General features: G+C 39.7%; 1 protein-coding gene across 2 annotated transcripts in view; it reads right to left on the bottom strand.

Annotated features, from left to right (window-relative positions):
• sema6ba (sema domain, transmembrane domain (TM), and cytoplasmic domain, (semaphorin) 6Ba) overlaps positions 1–20655 on the bottom strand; it is a 222073-nt gene extending 201418 nt beyond the window's left edge. The window contains exon 1 of one of the 2 annotated variants that reach the window (XM_017707447.2): positions 20146–20655. The gene's annotated coding sequence lies outside the window, so the exon portion shown is untranslated. Of the gene's footprint in view, positions 1–19766; positions 19887–20145 lie in introns of those variants that run through there. The other variant, XM_037531151.1, reaches the window with a different exon arrangement.
• Positions 20656–23639: the final 2984 nt, after the last annotated feature.

Raw genomic sequence — 23639 nt, 5'->3', positions numbered from 1 at the left:
TTTGCCAAATATGTCGGTTTAATAAAAAATAGTCCTGTTCATAAAATGTAAATTCTACTTCATACATAACAAATATCATCAAACCTACATGGATTTCTCATCTGAGCCAGCAGCTCAGCTGCTGCAGGGTTTTTGTTGGTAGTTCTCTGAGCTGCATTTCAGAAATAAGGCTCAAACTGGCCTTACTGGAGGTTTTGAATAGAAACTTTCCAGAGTGCACGACTTTGTGCGAATGCTTTGTGCAGCTCGGAATCATGGAAATTGGAAAGTTCAGCAGGTCCATTTAGCAGTGACTTGGCTGTTATGCTGCATTTACATTTTGTCATTTCACCACTGCTTCTGCCTAGAGCGACTTGTATTAACTTACTGCAGGCCGCCTGGAGCACCTGAGTCCACGACCCTTTGAGTCTTAGCCAGATTTTCTTGCCATATTCAGTGTTTCAAGCTCTACAGGAAGAAGAATGTAAATGTGTGCGACATCTTCCTTTCCAAAGCAGCTAACCCCTTACCAGTCCACAGTTATTTGATATACAGTTGATTTATATTACATTTTTTTGACATATTTACATAATTGCTTAGGCTACATAGTCAGTCACACTGCCATTCAAATGTTTGTAATCACTTGTTATATAATATTTTGTTATGTTGTATACAAGACAACAAAGATGGACTTTTTACAGTTGTATGCATACAAACGTGATGTTTACAGTCATATGTAAAAGTTTGAACACTTTAAATATGGCATGTTTCTGTGAGTTTTGTGCACAATTTCCACAGCTATTGACACATTTCTCAACTTTCCCCCCTTAAGACAGTTTTTGTGCCATAAAAATAACTTTCATCACTTGTTTAATTACTTAATTAACTAAAATTAACAAACGTTAGGTTGGCTTGACAAAGTCATTGCTATAGAATTCTAAATGGTTGCTAGGGTGTTGCCAAGTTGTTGATACTTTATCCAGGATGGTTGCAAAATTGATGCTAAACCATTGCTAAAGTGTCCCAGGTGGTTACTACGATGTTGCTAGGCCATTGCTATGGTATCTCAGGTGGTTACTAAGGTGTTGCTAGGCCATTGCTATAGTAACCCAGCTGGTTGCTAAAGCATTGCTAGGCCATTGCTAAGGTGTCCCAGGTGGTTACTAAGGTGATGCTAAGTCATTGCTCTGTTATCACAGGCAGTTGCTAAAATATTGTTAGGCCACTGCTATGGTATCCCAGGTGGTTACTAAGGTGTGGCTAGGTCACTGCTGTGGTGTCCCAGGTGGTTGCTAGGGCACTGCTAAGTCACTGGTATGGTATCTCAAGCAGTTGCTAAAATATTGCCAGAACATTTTGTGCCAGGCTATCTTCATGGAGATGAGTGAACCATTTTCACAGCTGGGGGGTTCTCACCCCTCCCCTTTCACCCCTAATTGCTCCCAAGAGACTCACACAGTGTCCCAAACTTTTTATACACAGACAGAAAGCAGCGCCCTAGTTAATCTGATAACAGAGTTAAGGGAGAAAGTATTTTATTTGATTATATTATTTGAAAATGTTCAAAACAATAGATATTTTGGTGCACATTGTTTTGTATTTATGTTGAAAAGTTAACAACATAAAACACAGAATTTTTTTGCATTTACTTCAACATCTCAGACTTTTTAGCAACTGTTACAATTAACCCCACCTATGGGGTTAGTTTTAGCTTTTGCACTCCTTCAACGTTTGGCTAAACTGTTCACAAAGAGATGATGGAAATGTATGTTTTTGGTTATAGAGATCTGTAAATTGTTAGTATAAAAAAATGACAAAACCTACAAAACATGATTGTGCCTAATTCATGTTTGCCCTGAAAAAAATGTCATTCTGCACCTTATAGTGTTACGCAGCATATATATACATACATATAGTGTTATGAAGCCATGCAAACATTTCCATGGTGACAGTGTTACAAGTGAAAGCTGATGATTATAAGAGGGGAGGTTTAGCAGTGTAGATTGTTTATTTAAGGTGGAAAAAGACAGGAAGATGTTCTGCACTCTTATTATGTGTGTTTTACTGGCTAGATCTGGTGTTCAACAACGATACGTTAGGCATCCATGGCTCCCTAAATAAAACCAATATCCACTTTATTACACTGCTGGCAAAACTGAGCTCTTGATGGATCAGTCTGCTCACTGCTGTGGTTTCCACTACAAGCAGCTCCACTGAAAATAATGGAAGGTCTGGTTTACAGTTTTCCATCTAGCACATGCACAAACACAGCATTACCCTCCCCTATACTGTTATTTCGATACTATAACCATCTACTTACAATACTTTTTGTTATCTACCTCAGGATTTGATCACCAATTTCCAATATGGATATTCATTTTATTAGAATATAATTCTCAATGTTATTCAGATTTATCAGTGATCTCAGAATGTTCTACATCGCTTAATTCTTTTTCATTCTGAATATATCTAAATTTCCTTAATTCGTTACTATTAATGATTTGAAAGCTATGAAGTTGTACAGGACTAGCACAATCCAATTCATTTTAATATGTTTATCTGAAATCATATTTTACATTGTTGAAAGCATTCAATTCTTAACTTTTGAGCAATTGTACATACTAAATTACATTTACACTGAAGCTGCACTTTTCACTGTTTTTCATTTGTTTCAATGTTAATTTTTGACAAAAAATGTGACAAAAAAGTTTGTCTTTCCACCAAATGGTTGTATGCTCAGTAGCAAACTTTCATAAGATTCAAATTCTAATAATGAATCACATCTCATACCACAAACACAAACGTGGTATCAGTTGGAGGTTTGCAATGGGCACATTTGGCAATTTATCCACTTGATTGAATGAGCTGAGTGAGAATAGTAAAGAATGTAAATATTACTACATGCTTTTGTAACAGCCTTCCATTACTATGACTGCTAAGGGTTAACAAGGTGGCTATGGAGGTGGCAGGGAAGCACACTGATTCCTTTGATATGGTGTGGTTTCTCAAGGTTGTTAGTGCAAAGACGCTTTTAAGAAATTCAGTCCACAGCTGAAGTCCGCCATGATAAATTATGTGGGTTTGTGTTTGCTAGGAATGTCTAGAGCTTTTCTTATCTCACAAATGTAGAAGCAACTGTCTGTCAGCTCTCTGGGTTTTCATGAATATAGGGACATTAGCAGTGCCAGCAGTGTTTTTTGGGGGAAGGGGGCCATCTCGTCTCACACTGATGATATCGCTTGGTTCCATTCCACGGCACATCATTACTCTCCCCAGTAACAGCTGGCCACACGGCATGTGTTTACAAACCGATAAGACGAAGGTGAACATGAAACAGGCAACAACAGAATCCTGTACAAATGTATTTAACATTTAAAAGCCAAATGAAAGACAAGAAAAGATTTAGAAAGAGACACACTACATGTATAGAATGATGAAACATAGACTAGAAACCTCATACATTCACCAGCCATAAGTCATGTGACATAATTTCAATGCATAGAAAGAAAACTTGATTCAGATTTGCACCTCAGAGGCTTGAGACACAACTCGGACCTCAAGTCTCAGAAACTCCAGCTCTGACTTAAATTTGTACCCCAGAGACTCGGGACTCAATTCATATCCTAGAGAGCTAAGACTTGACTCAGGCTTGCAAACCATAGACTCAAGACTCGATTTGTGCCTGAGATGTAAGTGCAGGCTGGTGTGGACCTACAGGACCGAAGTTTTGGACTCCTGCTCTAAAGACCCAGACTTGCACCCTAAAGACTCGATTTGAATATGCAACACAGAGACTCCACATTTGACTTGTACTTACACCCCAGAAACTAGAGACTTGACCCAGGCTCACACGAGAGAGACTCAAGACTGAACTCAGATTTGCACCCCAGAAACTCCAGACTCTTACTCTGACCCTAGAAGCTCAAGATTTGATTCAGACTTGCACTTCAGAGATTCAAGACTTGATTTGCACTCTAGAAACTTGAGACTTGACTCAGACTGTCACCCCAGAGACTTGAGCCGTGACTTGCACTCCAGAACCTTGAAACACAACTCGGGCTCACACGCCAGAGACTCGCAACTCAACTCAGACTTTCATCTCAAAGACTTCTGACTTGCCTCAGACTCGCACAAAAGAGACTCCAGACTTGATTTTGGATTCACCTCAAAGACTCAACACTTGGCTCTGACCCTAGAGACCTGAGACTCGCGTGTTGATACGCAACTCGGACATGTACCCAGAGACTTCAAACTTGATTTCAGACTTGCCCTCCCAGAGACTCGACACTCAACTCTAACCCTAGAAACTTGAGACTCGACTCGGACCTGCAGCCAAGAAACCCAGCTTGAACTCTTACTTTAGAGACTCCATACTTCACTTGTAGTCACCCCCCAGAGACCAGAGACTCAACTCAACATGACTTGACAAGAATTCACACCCCAGAGATTTGAGAGTCAATTGACACCCAACTTGCATGAAGCAACTTGTGAACATCTCTGGCCTGGGGTAATCAGCAATACAATACAGATGTCAGACAGAGATTAAGCTGAAAAATGCTGGAGTATTCCTTTAAATGATCTAAATATTTGAGTCAGGCATGTTAGAGAAGGAAAAACATAAAAAATGCAGGACCAAGACTGGGAATCACGGATGTAGAGAAATGGTCGGATAAGAACAGATGAGTAAAGAGGGAGTTGGGGGGAGCAAGTCGGCAGGAGGATTAAGAGTGACACGCTGTAGTCCTGGAGGAGGGTGAATTTACGACGTTGTCGCAGTGAGGAATGGCCTGGTCTGCGGCCGGTGACAGGGCTGCTGGGAGCGCAAACCTCCCCCATACAGCCAGCTTCTACAGCGCTGTGTCTGCTGAGAGGGAATTAAGCTTTCTGTCCACACACACACACATACATGTACACACACAGTCTATGTGATGGCAGCTGCCTTCCCTGTGGTGAATCGTCTGATTTCCTAGTTACCATCTTTTGCGCTAATGCATTTCCCTTAAGCCTTTTTATCAGTTGTTACATTTTATTGCATGATTCTGCGATGCTGTAGACTATGTAAAGTCAGCTCGCCTCAGCTAATTTGCTTTTTTCTTTTAGGCAGGATTCTCAAATCCCAGCCAGCAGTGAATTTGATTGTTTGTTTTTTGCTCTAGCATATCTGCCACAAGTCATCAGCTAATTATCAACAACTTCATGAGTCAAAGCAGTGTTAGTGTAGGGAAAACGCAAGAAGGGATAAGCTAGAGAAGCCGTTTTTTAAATGTTCATATACCATTAACATAATCTAAAAGGGCTCATATGTATCTACTGTTTTTATTTTTTCCATAAATAATTGATTAGCTGAACAACCCATATTAAATAAAACTGAGCAATGTAACCTCTCGCTTCACATTTTGAAATTTACTCTCAGTATTAGCTTTTAATAAGTTCCTGTTACTTTTATCATCTATAACATTTCGGAACATTTTAAAAATAACAAGGACACACAGTGTCATTCATATTGCTTAGACACATAAAAAATGAAAATACACTAAGTTCATGTGAAGCCAGTATTTGCCTTAGCAGCCTCAAAAGCCACCTTGGGTTTTGCAAGGACATCCGGATCTGGTGTAATTTCACCATGGAGCTGAGCAGAGTGGATTTGATTGGTTGCATTCACCATGACTGCGGGAAAAAGGCTTGACTGTAAATCCAGCCTCGTCACGCTGATTTGTTGCCCACTTTCCTAGAAGAAATAACCGACTCTACTCTTGAATTCCTCCTCCTACAGAACGTACAGGAACAGATTAGTAAAGAAAAAAGCTAACGTTGCTTACAATAACTGAAAATAAGCAGTCCCAAATTAGCATTGTGAAAAAGTACATCACGCTAATTGGTAGCTACTAGCTTAGCAACTTATATCATGTTAATTAGTGGCTTCTAACTTTCCCTGCTAGCCACATTAGCACACATTGTTTGGTCAAGCTTATTCCTTGAAGGGCCGCATTTCCCAGCACTGTCACCTAAAACTCAACAGCAGTGAAAGGAGAAAGCTTATCTTTATGTATGACATTGCCCGGGAGAAGTGTGCCTCTGCATGCTAGCATTCTTCAACCTAGGACAAACAAATGAGTCTGGATTTGAGAGCTAAAAGAGATGCCCACTACACAGCCCAAGGATTTTCGTTTTAGAGCGAAGCCAAGCCAAAATATGAATTTGAAAGCATAACACTGAGACCTTGTGAGTTTATCCTCTGGCTAATCCATATTTCCAACCTTCTTTAGCCTTGAACTGGGGTGGAGGCTGAATAGTAAACTGCAGCGAAAGCTTAAGTTACTCATAAGACTGAGCTGCAGTACATTTCATAGCAGATGAAGGCTGTCTGAATCTGATACCTCCACACAACTAAAGCAAATATCAGGATATTCACTGAAAGTCTTAAAATTACTTTCTCATTTCTGTCCAGAGTAGTCGTCCTTCAAGCAATCCCCTAGTCTTATATCAGCCCACCATTGACCTTATGCACAGTGCATGCTGAATGCTTTCATAATGGTGATATAACCAGTTATCAAGACAAGCAACAATGAGCAATGACATAACCAGCGACAAATACAGGCATAACAAATGTGCATAACCAATTGTGAAAGTAGACAGCTATAACTAGTGACCCTGCCTGTGACAAAAACAACCAAAACCAGTCATATAACAAATTATGAAGGCAAGCAGTCACTATGAATGCAGCAGTCAATGACAAAAAACAATAATATCCACTGCCATAGCTAATAATAAAGACCCAACTACCATAAGCACTGATTATGCATCACGGACAAAAATGACCATAACCAAACCAATGACCTGTTATGAAGGCCATAAATAGTGACATAATGAATGATGTAAAACATAAGCTGTAAATATTGACATTTACAGAGTACCAAGTACACTTTTTGTGCTTTCAGTGCTCTCCGCAACCTAGCTCATGACTTTGTGAACGTTTTCCATATTAGCTAACACCCGTCATCATAATGCAGGAGCATTGAATGGACACTGCATTTGTGTAGTTATGTAGAGTATACTTTGTACATACCTTTGAGCATTGAACTTTATATAGTTCATAATGTGCATTTTTGAGATCCTGCTGGTGTGAGTTACAGTTTTCTCCCTTTCAATGGTGCACACATAAGCTAAGTGTGGGAAACAGTGAATAGAAGTAAAAGAGAATTAAATATATGTATACGATTTAGTATTATTTAGTAAATTTTAAAATTAAATTAAGTCTGTCCAGTTCTCCACTAATGTGCAATTATCATTACCTGTCAAGAATCAACATCAGGTTACTCCTCAGTCAATTATAGTGCCCCATCACACACATACAAACACACAGTTCCACAATGTGACTCAATCTGACCAAACATGCCAGTTTTCACAGAACAGTCCATGAGGTGATCAACAATGGTATATTGCACACAGTATCACAAACCTATGGTTTCACTCGCTATTCTGGCCATTAGCACTGATAATTCCTCACTGTCCATTCTGAGCTGCAGTTGTGATGGGTACAAAGTAGGGCATTTCAATAAGTATGCCTCATCTTCATCATAAATGATGTCTATGGTTAGTTCTATTAGTTGCACCCTGTTGTCATAAACACACACAGTCCTAACTGTGATGCAAAAACACACAAACACACACACTTGCACGCTCCCTTTTGTGACTCAATCAGAGTCGTTCGTACGGCTGGGTGCTAAATCCTCACATGCTGCGGTTAGCAGCCCATGAAAATGACAAGGCGCACCACGGCACGTGCTGAGCACCAGACAACAGTGCAGACGTCACACATGGTCACCGGTGCCCGAGGAGGAGGCACTGTTCCTATGGGGGAGCCAGGCACGGGGTGGAGGGGCTCGCTGAAGGAGGAGGGGGTGCATTATCCCAGCAAGACACCTGCTATTTTTGTGCAGTGGAGGCAGCACCTGCGCGAGCGGGCCCGTTGTGCTGATGCCCGTGTGTGCGGCCGCGATAACAGTGAGGCCATTCACAAGCAGGGCCTCTGAGTTCTCTCTCTCTCTCTCTCTCTCTCTCTCTCTCTCTTCCTATCTCTCTCTCCCCCTCCCACATACACACCACTCTTGATCTTGTACACACACACCATACTCTCTTGACCTGACACACACAGTTGTCGGCTCGCTCTAGTACACACACAGACAGCTTTCCTTGTCTCACTCATACATACATGTAGACAAATTGGGAGCTTTTCCTCAGAGCCAGCCATATTCCATACAAATGGCTTTGCCAAAGCCAACACATACACACACATTCAACATTTGCATTATATTAGGCCTTGTCCACATGTGTCCATCTACATCAACAGCATTTTAATGTTACATGCCTCAAGAAGATCACTGGGCCTCATTCACCAAAATATACATTTTTCTTCAGTTTTTTCCTGAGAAAGGTCTTAAGAAAAAGTCTGTCGGATTCATGACGTGTTCTTAAACCACAAAACTGTTTGCAACTTTGTGCTCTTGAGTTTGTACAGATTCTGTTCTTACCTAAGAATAAATGGCAAACTGGTGAAGTCAGAATCTTCATAAAAACTGCGTGAGTGGGTTTTAAGAAGAACTTTCTTCTTAAGAACGGTTGGTGAATAAGGCTTGTTGTTAGCATGTGTATAGTGTAAAATAGTGCAAAGCTGAAGAGGAGAATTTCCAACAAACGTTGGAAAGCATGTTGGAAACGCCACATTCTTTGGCTTGCAGGCTGTCAGATCTCCGTAATTTTGTATCTCACACAGGTTCCGATTTCTACCAGAAAATAAAAGCTTAAAAAAAGCAAAAGTAATTGTACAGTGGCCATGAATGCGCATCTGTATCTGAAACGTCCATACAGTCCTGCTAATTTTCTAGCCTTTTCATTCCACTTGACTTATTCAGGATTTTCTCCAAATCATTGGTTAATGATCATTAAGTCACATAGCTTGAGAATCACAAAATTCTTCTTAAAACCCACTTACACAGTTTTCACGAAGATTCTGACATTCACCCGTGTTTTCTTTTGTTCTGAGGTAAGAACAGAATGTACACACACTCAAGAGAACAAAGATGTGAATAATTCTGCGGTTTAAGAACACGAACATAAAACTTTTTCTCAAAAACACATTTAAGAAAAAACATTGGAAGATATTGGCGAATGAGGCCCATTGAGCTAGTTTTAATATTTGCAGGTTTACATCCAATTTAAAAGACCTGAGCTGAAATCAACACCTCCACACTATGGGGGAATGAAAAGGTAAAGGTACAGTAAAGTAAAACTGCATTTTTTGTGTGGGAAGAAGGCCAGATCAAACATATCTGGATATGTGTGGAAAAAAAGGCCTCAGGTTCACACTGTACTCAATGTCACACATACATGACACAAACATATTAGCTCTGGTCCTGTCTTTCTCTCCCTCTCCCTATCTCTGTCTCTCACGTATACTCAGACTCGGCTGAAACGTTAAGCTGACTCACTGGTCTTGAATTTAAAAGAAAGCTGGAGCGCATCTGATAATTAAACAATGCCTGCTGATCCAGAATAAAACACTTTAGCAGATAATAAACCCATCATCACCCAGGAATGACTTGCCAGTTTATTAGTACATACACTTATCGGCCGTTTTATCAGAAAGTTTCCTCTGGTTTAAGCAGACATGCCAGGTATGTGGTGTTACCAGGGATATCAATTGAGAGGATCATCAGTCCCTCCCCGTTCCCTTGTCACAAAAGTATCAGCAATTGGTGATGTTCATCATAAATGATGTACATGGTTAACTCTTGCAATGGCATCCAATTGGCATGAACACACCTATGACGTATTCTTTGTTAAATAAGAGAATAAGCAGCACAGATAAGTTTGGCCATAAAACTGAAATTAATCCAGTAAGAATGGAATTGCAAATGTCACATAAACTTTACCATCTAACAGTTTGTGGCTGTTTAGCCTTGTATTTTCTTCACTGGCCATTTGAAAAGCCCCATGATAAACGAGAGTTAGGGTTAGGGTTAGAGATATGACGAGACATGATTTTACTTATATTTTTTCTGAGACATGAAGTCATTTTTATGTCTGAAACCTGATGCTATCCTAAAATAAACACCTTAACATAGATGGCTTTTTGTATGGCCATGATACTGTATCTGTTAGCCACATTAAGTGCATTTAACCAGTCCTCAGCCATGTTTCTTATCTATACTAAGTACAATAAATGAGGTATGAAAGTAAGATATCACATCACCCAACATTTTAAAGTTCTGTAATGTTCACCTGTGAGAACACTGCTGTCACTGAGGGCTGTTACCATGGTGATTCAGTTAACTGTTACCAGGATTAAGCCTGGCACTGTCTGAGACATTGTTTTACTATAGCTTTGAGGCCAGGTTCAGGCCTAAAACTTTTTTTTTTAATCCATTCATGGCAGAGAGGTGCATACAGGATGGCGTATGGCAAAACAGTCTCCAACAAAAACATAATTTTTTTGGTTTTAACAAAACCACCATAACAGAAAAACTTAAAAGACTTAAACATTTGTAGGTTCGCTGTGTAGTTCACTGGTCGATAGCTATATTTGCACCATGCACCAAACTTTGGTTCCAGTCACCATCAACGTAAAAGACATAGCAGTTAAGTTTTTCTACAATGAACCTACTTCTACTTCACATCAAACCACTGGATTATGTCAAACTTTTTTAAAATCAGTGGAATTCCCCTTTAATAAAGTGACAAAAATGGATAATTATATTTTACATGTTACATCTTCACACTTTTGACAATTATGTCAGTAAAGTACTGTTTAGCCAAAAATTACTGTAGTAATTATGTACTGTAAATTAACTGTAATGTACCTCTCCTCGAGGAAGCCCAGTATTATATGTAGTTAAAAAGCAACTCCTGGTTTGACCAATCAGTGCTTCACTAAATTGAGCTCATGATGTAATTGATGATATTAACATGTCTCTGTGGCGGCTGTGAAGGTGTCAAGGAAAAATATGGACCCAAGAAATTCTTGTTACTTTTTATTGTTTTTATGTTTATTTGAATTATGAATACGACTTTATTCTAATGTATATTGTGATAAACTCACTGCTGAGGTAAATTGTTACAAAAATTAGCTTAGATGCATAAAACTTTCGCACAGTACTGTACACATAAACTTATATTTATATTATATTATAAAGATTGAACTGCTACACTATGATGAAGTCACTTAGTCAACTACAAAAAGAGTTTTTCTGAATTCAGCATTTAGGACCAGTTCAATTCCTTGCCCCTTTCAGAGGGAATTCCATCCATTTTTCACAATTTCTGTTAGCTCAGTGGTTGAAATATAACCAAAGTCAGAGTGTTTTGATGAAAAATGGTTACTTGTACAGAAACCTACGTACTACAATTTATTTACGGGGGTGGTAATGGGAACCAGGTTTCATGAAGCTTACAACACAAAGTAATTTTATTTACCATCCTAAATCACCAGCAGATCTACACATCATCTACATTTTTATGTGTAACATTGAAAATAAAATAGGAAATCTGAACAAAATAGGAACCATGACTCTCTTACTACAGAATGGCTTCAAATAGATAACCTGCTACACAATGATGAAATCGGTTTACTGTTTAGCTGAATTTTGAGGAGTTGCTTTTAGGCATGTTCTCTTCGATCCATTAATAAATATTGCTTTCACTCATTCCACCTGACAGCACTTGAAATTTAAAAGCCTCCCCAGCATTTTCGAATCAGCATGTTAAGCGAAAAGCAGGCACCAGACTTTCACCTCAATTTAGAAAAAAGATCATGAAGCTCATGGTTGAGAAATCCAGCCAATTAACCGTCACATGGCTCATTCCAATGCAATATTCAGAATATATTCAAACATATTCTAAAGATCTCACTCACTGTAGTTCAGAATGGCTTAATTCAAATAGTTGACCTGCTATAACATGATGAGTTCCATCACAATCAAGGTGAGTTTTGCAGGGGAAACTTTGAGGATTCAGCTTTTAGGGCAAGCAATATGTTCTCTTTGACCCATCATTTATTACTGATATCATCTCAATATTCAAAATAAAATGAAGCATATTTTAAATGGCTCACTTACTGTAGTTTGGAATGGATCTATTTAAATGGTTCCACATGCAGCGCTAAGAAATTAGTTCATTCTCAATGAAGTTGAGTTTTGTGGATTAATCTTTACAGATTCTCCTTGTAGGGCTGACAGTAACAATATATAAAGAAACATGGACTTTGAATGCTCTTGAAATGAAAAACCAAACATTTTTCCATTAGTATAAGTAAAAACCAGGCTTTCATTTATTTAGAAAACAATCTGTTGTGAACCCTAACCCTAAACCCTAACCCTAAACCCTAACCCTAAACCCTAACCCTAACCCTAACATAACCCTAACCCTAACCCTAACCCTAACCCTAAACTCCTAAATTTAGAAAGAAGTGTAACTTGTTTTTCACACCCAGCTCAGTCTCACAAGCCAGACTTCTGGGTATCATAAAACAGTGTGGAGCATGTTATAGATTACTATGGCCATGAACCACCTATTGTGATAGGAAAGGGCCGTTTGACTGACATGCACAATTACCAGTCACAGACTGTTGTATCTGGGCGACATGTAGGCCATTTTCAAAATGGGACTACAATAAAAACACCCCCACAGAAAACAAACTGCTATGCACATTCACATATATTTTGTTTAAGAGCTAAGAAAATTGTATAATAACTAAAAATGTGGTGCTGTGAACATTTTTCCATCTTGGAAAGTGTTTTGCATGAAACAGGCAACCTACATAGCAGGTTTTGATTGAAGCCGTGTTGTTGTCATATAGATCTCTGACCCTGAAATTGCTATAATCTCACTCATTGCATTGGCTGATGTCTGAATAGTTGAAGATCTAACGTAAATGCTGGTGTTGTTGTAATGTTTACAATGTTTACTTTGTGACTGTGCAGTGTAAATTTCACAATTTTAACAGATTAGTTGTAAGATACCAGAACAATAGTGTAGAGAGAAAATGTTAGAGTAAAGATTGGGAGCATTTTCTTAAAATAACCAATAAATTACATGCAACATATGCAAGTCTGACTTAGCTTTCCACAGAAACACAATGTTACCTTCGAATATGGGAAAAGAAAACATGCTGAAGCAGCAGAACAGTCAGTAAATGGGAGTTTTCCCTCCATGCTGGTGTTCTGACGAACAAACTTCTCTCTGAGGAGTTTCTCTCAGAGTTAGCACTGTAAGTGATTTGTCAGAATGAGCTAATGTTAATCGTACAAACATCGCTGAAGCTAATCATGTTACCAGAGCTGGTTTAGGGGGGACCACTTACTTTCTCCAATTATATCAAAAACTCACCCACAACCTTCCTTTCATTTTGGAAAGTAGAAGAATGTATTCCATTGAATAATTAAAGAAAACTTACCAGTATCTTTCTTTCTTTTTTTTTTTTTTTACAGCAAACAGGTTTAGGGCAGTAGGACGTTAGCATTGTCACTACTGAATGCTGATTGGTTAGCATTACTGCTACTGGGTACTCACTGATTAATATTCCAGCTACTGCGTGCTGATTGGTTAGCATTACTGCTACTGAGTGCTTACTGATTAATATTACAGCTACTGCATGCTGATTGGTTGGCATTTGTGAATTTCCCACTGTGGGACTAATAAAGGATTATCTTATCTTATTACTGCTACTGGGTACTCACTGATTAATAATCCAGCTACTGTGTGCTGATTGGTTGGCATTTGTGAATTTCCCACTGTGGGACTAATAAAGGATTATCTTATCTTATCTTATTACTGCTACTGGGTACTCACTGATTAATATTCCAGCTACTGTGTGCTGATTGGTTATCATTACTGCTACTGAGTGCTCACTGATTAATATTACAGCTACTGCATGCTGATTGGTTAGCATTGATGCTACTGAGTGCTCAATGATTAATATTACAGCTACTGTGTGCTGATTGGTTAGCATTACTTCTACTGAGTGCTGATTGGTTGGAGAGATGAGCAGTTCATTGGCTGTGTGAAGTCTGCACACACTGACATCCTGATCATACACAAGGCACCGTTAAAAACAGCAACTGGAGTTCAAAAGCCCTCAAAAATATAACAGCAGTGTTGGAATATTGTGTACTATTCGCTGGTCAGAAAAATAGTCAATTTTTCTAATTATAATCAAATAAGCATCTACAAACTATACATTTGGACAAAAGCTCCATAGGAGCCTATTTATTTTAGACACATTTGGGAGCGCCCTCTAGTGTTTCAGAATTCTTCTCAATACACATTCTCTGATGTTACATATTGCTGGAATATTCTAAACTGTATCCATTTTTTGCAGCTAAAACTAGTGAACATACAGTAACTAACTACTATTTACAACTGGTTAATTTGCTTAAAATATAACTGAATTTATAAACACAGAAACCACTTCATACAGCTCACCTACTGAACTAGCACAATAAAATAGTAAACCGGTTAAATGATGCTGTAGCCTGGAAAGCTATGATGTTAATGTACATATTTATTATTATTTCACTTATTTTTAACTGCTTTTATTACTTATTGTAGATCAAAAATGGGCAAGTTTAAACAAAAGGTTTTGGGTTTTTTTTCTGTGGTGGTGATTTAGTTCTTGGTGAACGGTACCTCAGTTTGCCAAACATTTTAGTACTTTCACAGGCCACCTTTAACCTATTTCTCAACCATTAGTTGGTTAATTCACATGAATGATCATATCTTAAAATATTTGCAGCCTTAATGGATAGATTATAACAGACACAACTCTGTCTAAAAGGGTAACAAACATTTTAGTCAACCGTCTGGAGCCCAAAAACAGCCTTTATTTCCCTGACCAATCAGAGAGCTGGCCGCACGGGTGGTTCCAAGATAAATAGTCTGGATTTTTGAAGGCCTTTGGGCAGGTTCAGAGCACAGACTCTGGTCAAAAAGGTCTGTCAGGCTTATGCTTAGGATCAGCTCCACTAGACTGGCAGAACTGATGGACAGTACTGAAGAAAGAGGGGGCGTTCTCCTTTCCTGCTTTACACTGGCTCACTGCCTTTCTATTGGGATAAAAAAGGCTTTCTCTCCACATCTCCATGTTTTCTGCACATCTCCACGTTTTTTCTTTTTCTCATTTTCACCCTTTCATTCTCTTTCTCTCAGTCCTTGGAATTTTATTGAAGCACTTTGGCCCTTTTGAACTTCACTGACTCGCAGCTTCATGGCATAGCAAATCCTATGGGCCGGTGAGAGAGCAAAGAGAGAGAAAGAAAAAGAGAACAAAGAGAAGCAGCGCTGCTGAATAGAAGACTGAAGGCAGAGCGTCAGGGTAAAACGTGCTGTTATAGGCTTGCTCGAGCTGACATGACACCTTAGCTAAGGCTGAGACAGCTAAGGTACATTTAGACAAACTGTATGAACACACTGCAGAGCGGGCTGCAAATGGAGGATGTTTAACTAGTAGACAGGAATCTATTTGCAGTACTTAGCTGCTGTATTTCTGCACAGCAATGATGGATTCCCTTATTACCTTGTCAAAGCCTGAATCCAGTAATACAGGTTTAATCAGTATGAAGAAGCTCCTTACACAGATCAATGACTTAAAATGGTACCTTTCAAAAGATATGTCTTTGTCACGGATGAAAACTGCATTGACATCTGAAAGCAGACCTTCTTCTGAAGCTCTAACCCCTACCTTGACCTGCTTGACAGGCCAGGTCAAAGTTAGTCTGGCAAGGCCAGAAGGGGTCTTGTAACGAGAAACTCTGGTGAGAAATTTAAGGCTAAATGTGCTTGGGAACATAGACTTATTAGGGTGGGAACAAGCTGAATGTGAAATTTCTAAAGCAATCCACCGCCTTCTGAAGGTGGCGCTCAAGGAAGGGGGCAACAGTGTGCTTATCAATATTTCTCAGATGAGCAACAAACCTGTCAGTAGTCCGTGGATGGAACATAAAGCATCTCCCCAAAAACTCCAAATTACACATCGATATGTGTTGCATACAAATAGCTAGCCAAGAGAAAATTGGGAGCAGGTTTTAGAGGGCATTGTTCCCAAATGTATATACTTATTACGAGCCCACGAGACTAAGATCTAACCCAGGACTGCAGGTTAAAATCAACATGACTGAGCCTCTTACAGTTTCCAATGAATTAAAATGGTCACAGCTGAAAAGGGCATTTGCATTAGAAAAACACTCATCTAATATGTTAACCATTACAAACACCCCTGCCTTCATTTACTTATCACTCCTTGATCAAAGACTGCATGTTGAAACCAATACGAACAAGCCTGTTAAACCAATGACTCAAAATGGTATCTTCAACAACATGGTTATAGATAAAAGCTGAATCTACATTCAAAAACATAACTTCATTTGGGCCCCTATCTTCACCTGCTGGTCAGTCGTTGTCAAAGGCTGAAGGCCTGCCCAAAAAAAGAATCATGAAAACAAAGTCATGGATGCAAATGGATTTGACATTCAAAAACAAAGATTACAGCAGGTTCAGTCAATGTGAATGAGCCTACAAACAATACAGTCATCTAAAAACAAACCAACACAGAGTTCCCTATCATTACCTACATGTCATTCCTGCCTGAATCAGTAATTGCAAGTAAGAATCTATGTTGCATTGGCATGCTTACATTAACTATTGACTCAAAATGGTACCCCAAAAACAGCTACAGATGAAAACAGCATTTATATATGAAAACAAAACGTTCTGGACCATATGATCCATATCTGTCTACTGGGTCAGAGGCTGGTTTCTTTATCGTAGGGTAAAGTCAGTATGAATTAGTCCTTTAAACCAATGTCTAAGTGGCAACCCCTTAAAATTATAGTCATAGATGAAAATGCCGTTATATTATATTTGCTTGTTGCTTGAATCATCACGTATGCTCCGTACCTGAGTATTGCTCCATAAGATAAATGCTGTAGGTTAAAATCAATATGAACAAGCCACTGACTCAAATTGGTAATCCCCAAAAACAGTCATTAGCCAATTGCTTGGGCCATTGCCAGTAACAATAGACAACTCTTTCCTGTCTATCGGTACTGCTTAAAGGCTGAATGCAGCACTGTACATGTAAATCAATATGAATGAGCATTTTACAGTAACAATAACCAATGACTCAAACCATGGCAATAAAAATGTGAATTAATGAATGAGCCTTTTACAGTAACCAATGATTCATATGTGCTCATTGACTGTCTTGTCAAAGGCTGAATACAGTATAGCATGTTACAGTATATGACTCAAAATGGTAGCCTTGCAGTCATGGAAAGCAAAGTCATCTGAAAGCAAACCATAACACATAATCCATCACATTGGCAATTTATCTGGCTGTCATTCTGATCAAAGGCTGAATCAATTACTGCAGGCTAAAATCTGTGTTGTATTGGCATTCTTACCCTACCCATTGACTCAGAATGGTACCCGTTGAAAAGCTGTGTTATAGTAAACCATTGACGCACACCTAAAACCTTCATTTACTGCTTCAACAATCGCATTTTTATCTGTTTATTGGTCCTGGTGCAAGGCTAAATCCAGTACTGTACATTAAAATATTTGAATGAGTCTCTTAAGAAGACTCAAATGGTACCCTAAAGACAGTCCTGAGTGAAAATTGCATTTATATCAGAAAACTACCCTCACCTATGGCTTCAACCACCACATATGCTCTTTATCTGTCTATCAGTTCGGGTCTGTGGCTGAATCCAGTACTGCATGATAAAATGAATATGAATGAAATTCAAAGAGTAACACGTGACTCAAAATGGTGCAGTCGTGAAAAGCAAACATTTACTTAATGCTTGGACCATCACACACACACACACACACACACACACACACATACACATATATATATATATATATATATATATATATATATATATCACCTTTACCTGTCATTCTCGTCAAAAAACTGAATCACTTACTGCAGGCTAAAATTTGCATTGTTTTGGCATTCTTACCATAATAATGGTACCATTTAAAAACAACTTCAAAACATGCATTTTTCTACACCTGACATTCTGCTCAAAACACCAAATCAATTACTGCAGGTTAAAGTCTGTGTTGCATTGGCATTCTTATACTAACCATAGACTCAGAATGGCACTCCTTAAAACAATCATAAATGAAAATTGCATTCACATCTGAAAGCATGCCTTTGTCTACAACTTTAACCATCACATATGCATTTTATCCATTGGTCCTGGTCAAAGGCTGAATGCAGACCAAAGACTAAAAATAATCCATCAATCTGGATGAGTCTTTCACATTAACCAATGACTCAAATGGTACTACTAAACAGTAATGGAAAGCAAAATCATCCTAAGCCAAACCTGAATGCTTGAACTATCACATGGGCACAGATCTCACTTATTTGGCTGTCACTCTGGTTAAAGCACTAAATCAATTACTGCAGGTTAATGTCTGTGTTGCACTGGCATTCTTATACTAACCATAGACTCAGAATGGCACTCCTTAAAACAATCATAAATGAAAATTGCATTCACATCTGAAAGCATGCCTTTGTCTACAACTTTAACCATCACATATGCATTTTATCCATTGGTCCTGGTCAAAGGCTGAATGCAGTCCAAAGACTAAAAATAATCCATCTAAATGAGAATGTTACATTACCCAGTGACTCAAATGGTACTTCTCAATAGTCATGGAAAGCAAAATCACCCCAAGACAGACTCTAATGTTTGAGTCACCACCCGGGCACATATCTTTACCTGGCTGTCACTGTGGTCAAAACACTTAATCAGTTAGGTTCAACTATGTTGAATTGGCATTTTTACACCAATTTTAACCATAGACTCAGAGTGGTACCCCTAAAAACAGTCAATGGTGAAAACCCCATTTCCGTTTGAAAACATGCTTTTGTCTAAGTCTTTATGTATGACATATTGTTGCTTTATACTCACTGGTCCTGGACAAAGCCTGAATGCTGTCCAAAGACTAAAAATAATCAATCTGAATGAGACTTTTACATTACCCAATGACTTAAATGATACTTCTAAAACAGTAATGTAAAGCAAAATCACCCTAAGGCAAACCCTAATGCTTGAGCCACACATGGGCACATATCTTTACCTCTCACTCTAATCAAAACACTAAATCAGTAACCGCAGGTTCAAATCTGTGTCGCACTGACATTCTTATACTAACCATAGACTCAGAATGGTACCCCTAAAACCAGGGTGAAAACTACATTTACATCTGAAAACAAACCTTTGTATACATCTTCAACCATCACATATGCGTTTTACCTATTGGCTCTGCTCAAAGGCTGAATCCAGCACAAAGGATAAAACAATCAATATGAATCAGCCTTTCATTTTAACCAATGACTTAAATGGTACACCTAAAAAAACAGTTACAGAAAAGCAAAGTCATCTAAAGGCAAACCCCAATGCTTGAACCATCACTTGGGCACATACCTCACATATCTCTCTGTCACTCTAGTCTAATACTGAACCAATTACTGCAGACTAAAATCGATGTTGCAGTAACCTCCTTACACAAGCCATTGACTCAGAATGGTACCCCTATAAAAAGTCATGGGTGAAAATTGCATTTAAGCATTTGTCTAATGACTAAATCATTACACAGGCGCGTATCACTGCTGGTCAAGGACTGAATCAAAATGATCCCCCCTTCATTAAAACGGATGGAAATGGCACTGATATCTGAAAACAAAACCTTTGTCTGACCATCACACAGGCCCCTACCTTCACCTGCCTGTCTCTGCGGCTGCTAAACGTAGTGGACCTTCGTCTCCTTAGGCATCATCTGTGTCAGTGCCACTGGAAACGTGGTGTGTGCGGTTTTACATAAGGCTAGCGCGCCAGGGGCTCGGATATCACGTCCGTTAGAGCAGCGGCGCCCCAAAAAAACACAATAGCGCGCGATCCCCACTGCAGCCGTCCCGCTGCAGGACGGCACCGGCAAACCGCACAGCACAGAGAAAACGGCCAGCATCTCCAGAGTCGCCTGACCGCACAGAGAAAGAGAGGGGGAACGGGCCGTCATGCAAACGAGCCCCAGAGGGAAAAAAGAGAGAAAACCCCCCACGTCCACCGGACCCTCTCGCCTCGCAGATCTGCTCACCTGCTCGCTCTGTGGGGGGGCTCCGGGGGTCGGTCCACGCACTGCTGGTCAAAGCCAAACTCAGGGGTTCCGGTCAGTGCGTCCGCCGGTGGGGCATTTCTCCCTCAGCTCCTTCATTCACTCACCGGGGGCCACTGCGGCGGCCAAAAGCCTGTCCACACACCCTGCGAGCGCGCGCGCGTGTGTGTGTGTGTGTGTGTGAGTGTGAGTGTGAGAGAGAGAGAGAGAGAGAGAGAGAGAGAGAGAGAGAGAGAGAGAGAGAGAGAGAGAGAGAGATGATGGTAGGTGTGGCTGCGTAACAGCGCGGATCCAAAAGCGCTCGCGCCCCTACACAGCCGTTACGGGCTTTGCACAATGTGTGCGCGCGCGCGCGCGCGTGTGTGTGTGTGTGTGTGTGTTAGCGGGAGCAGAGCGGGTTCGGTCTGATCTCCTCCGCCTCACGAGCGGATCTGCCGTTCTAGCGGAGAGCGCGCGCACTCACACTGAAACACACACTGAACAGCGACGGTTTCAAAGCCAACGAGAATAAAGCCCTCTGTCCGTCTGTCTATAGGTCTCTCTCTCTCTCTCTCTCTCTCTCTCTCTCTCTCTCTCTCTCTCTCTCTCTCTCTCTCTCTCTCTCTCTCTCTCTCTCCTCTCTTTCTCTCCCCCCTCTCTCTCTCTCTCTCTCTCTCTCTCTCTCCTCTCTCTCTCCCCTCTCCCTCTCTGTCTCCCCCTCTCCCCCCCTCTCTCTACCCTCTCTTTATCTCCTCTCTCTCTCTCTCTCTCTCTCTCTCCTCCTCTGTTCAGGCTGTTTTGTTGGCGCATCTGCATTGCCAAAGCTTTGGGTTCCAAAGATTCTCCTACAGTCCTCTATCTACTGTAAACAGTCATGTGCAAAAGTTTGTGCGCCCCTGGTTAAATGACATGCTTTGTTGATTTGCTGAGTGAAGATAAGTTAATACGTCCTCTACAGAGAACACACTCCTGCACAGTTTAATGCGCAACTACTGTTTATCTGCCGAATTGAACACACTGAAAACATATGAAATGTGGCTTGTGTCGAACTTATAAAGTCATGACATATTTTGTATTTTGTTATGTTTCAGCAAATACACAAGGGTTCTGTGCAAAAACAGAAATCGTGCACTCATTTCTTAAACGTTCACTTAAATCATCAACAAAATCGGGTCATTTAAATGAGGGTGCCCAAACTTTAGCATAGGACTGTACATACGCATTGACATATAAGCCATCATCATTTGAGAAGTTCCTTCTCAAATAGCACTAAATGAACTTCATTTTAATATGAATTCTTTGCTACACTTAGATCACCTTTCTGTTTCCACATTAACACTACAGATATCCACTTAATATAAAAGTGGCCCCATTCACCAACACCTTGCTCTCGAGTAAGGTCCTAAGAAAAAGTCTACGTCAGATTCATGACGTGCTCTTAAACCGTAGAATTGTTCACACCTTTGTGCTCTTGAGTGTGTGTAGATTCCGTTCTTGCCTAAGATCAAATCCCAAATAAGAAAACACGGGTGAAAGTCAGAATTCTCATGAAAACTGTGCAAGTGGGGTTTTCTTGATGACTGAATGAGGCCCATTAGTCTTAAAATATAATTTAAAGAAAGAAAAAAAATCTATATATATTTGTTTTGCTTTCCACCAAGTCACTTTCCATGCCAACGTACTCAGTATCCAATGTTCTGTTACATTAAATAAGACATTGAAGAGTAACTGACATCATTTGAAGGGCCCACACCCTCATTTTCCTTTTATTTTACTCATTCCCTTGAGGTCCACTTATAATACAGTATTTGTGTGGTTTTGTTGTTTCAAAAATGGTCCTAATTAAATTCTACACAACCTCTCTTTATCCCTTAGAATAAAACAGGCCGTTTTAAAAACCTTGCTTTTAAGACGCGCACATATTAACAGCCTCTGATTGGTTGTCCTATCCTGATTGAGTCTCATTCAAAAAGTACTCAGAGCTGAAACATTCCTTATGACTTCATTACGACTGGGCGGAGCTAAACTGCTGCAGGCTGAATAGGCAGATATATGCAAAACGGTGTCATCACAGAAAATATTTATTCATTGTTCCTGACTGAATGAACTGGGTAGCAGCGAATGGTGTGTTTTGAAACTTTAACAGTGTTTACACACAAATTTAAAGTTCTGTATTTAAAAAGCAGAAGAAATTTGTTTTTCCATTTTATGGACCCTTTAATTCCATTAATGGAGTCAAAACTCCAACACTGCCCACTCTATCACACAAAATATACAGAGATAAATATATTTTTTTCCTTTTCTTGGAAAATTCACAGAAAAAGTCATGCAATTTACTGTTAAACACTTGGTTCTTCAAGGGGTCTTTAGTAAAGGGAATTGGTTTATTTAAAACCATGAGTTCTATATAGAACCATTTCATGCTTAAATGGCTCTTTGCATGGTGAAATCATTCTTCAGACTGATGGAGAATGTGCTGTGGATGGCTCTGTATAGAACCTCTTTGATAAGGGTTCTATATAGCACCAAACATGGTTCTGCTATAATTAGGATGTGAAGCTTGTAACAATAAAAGAACCCTTTTTGGTGCAATATAGAACCCTTTCCAAAAATGTTCTATAGACATCACATTCTCCATCATTCAAACGGTTCTTTGAATCTTGATGGTTCTATATAGAACCATTTTCTTTACTAAAGAACCCTTGAAGAACAGTCTTTTTAAAGTGTGTACTTATTTGCATTGCAATAATTAGCTGAGTGAGATGAAAGTGTCCAAATAAGATTTTAGAGTATGTATCATGAATATATCAGAATATATCATGTTGCAGGTGGCGAAAGATCCTTCTAAAAATGGTTACCATGGACGAGCTGCTTTATGAATAAGAGGGAGATAAACAGATGTCAGTTCTGTCTGTGTAGTGTTGAAGTTAGATGGTGAGGTATGCTGTTAAGAAATGAGTGAGTAATTGGTGTTTAATTGTGTCTGCATCTATATGAGGCCCAATAAAGAGATTAGGGGGCCTGGTCGCCCCCCAGTGGGCCGCAGTGTGATTGCCCTCCCTATCCCTCATCCTCCTCCCCCACACACATCCAAATAGCTTTGAATTCAGAAGGCAATAACCACAGAAGCATTAGGAGGTTGTGTTGCAACAACACAATAAAAAATGTATGCACTCTCAAGGCCAAACGGCTGTAAATTCTCCTGAATTTTCTGTTTTGTTGCTTGGTTGTTTTTCAGTATAGGAACATCTAAGTGAGATTACGGAAGAGGATCACCCCCCCTGTATCATCAATATCACTTTTATTCATATAGCACCTTTCCCTGGCCTAAAGCCAATATCAGCTTGCCGTGATGTTCAGGCCCTCAGGTGGCAGTGCATTAACAGACATGATTCTGTAGAGGAAATCACTGCATGGGCTCGGGAGCAGTACCAAGAATCACTGTCTGTGAGCACAGTTCATCGCTGCATCCACAAATGCAAGTTGAAACTCTATCA

The sequence above is a fragment of the Pygocentrus nattereri genome, chromosome 19 (genome assembly GCF_015220715.1).
Source record: "Pygocentrus nattereri isolate fPygNat1 chromosome 19, fPygNat1.pri, whole genome shotgun sequence".
Classification (NCBI taxonomy): domain Eukaryota; kingdom Metazoa; phylum Chordata; class Actinopteri; order Characiformes; family Serrasalmidae; genus Pygocentrus; species Pygocentrus nattereri.
The sequence above is the reverse complement of the archived record's forward strand: the minus strand, read 5'-3'. Positions and strand labels throughout refer to the sequence as shown.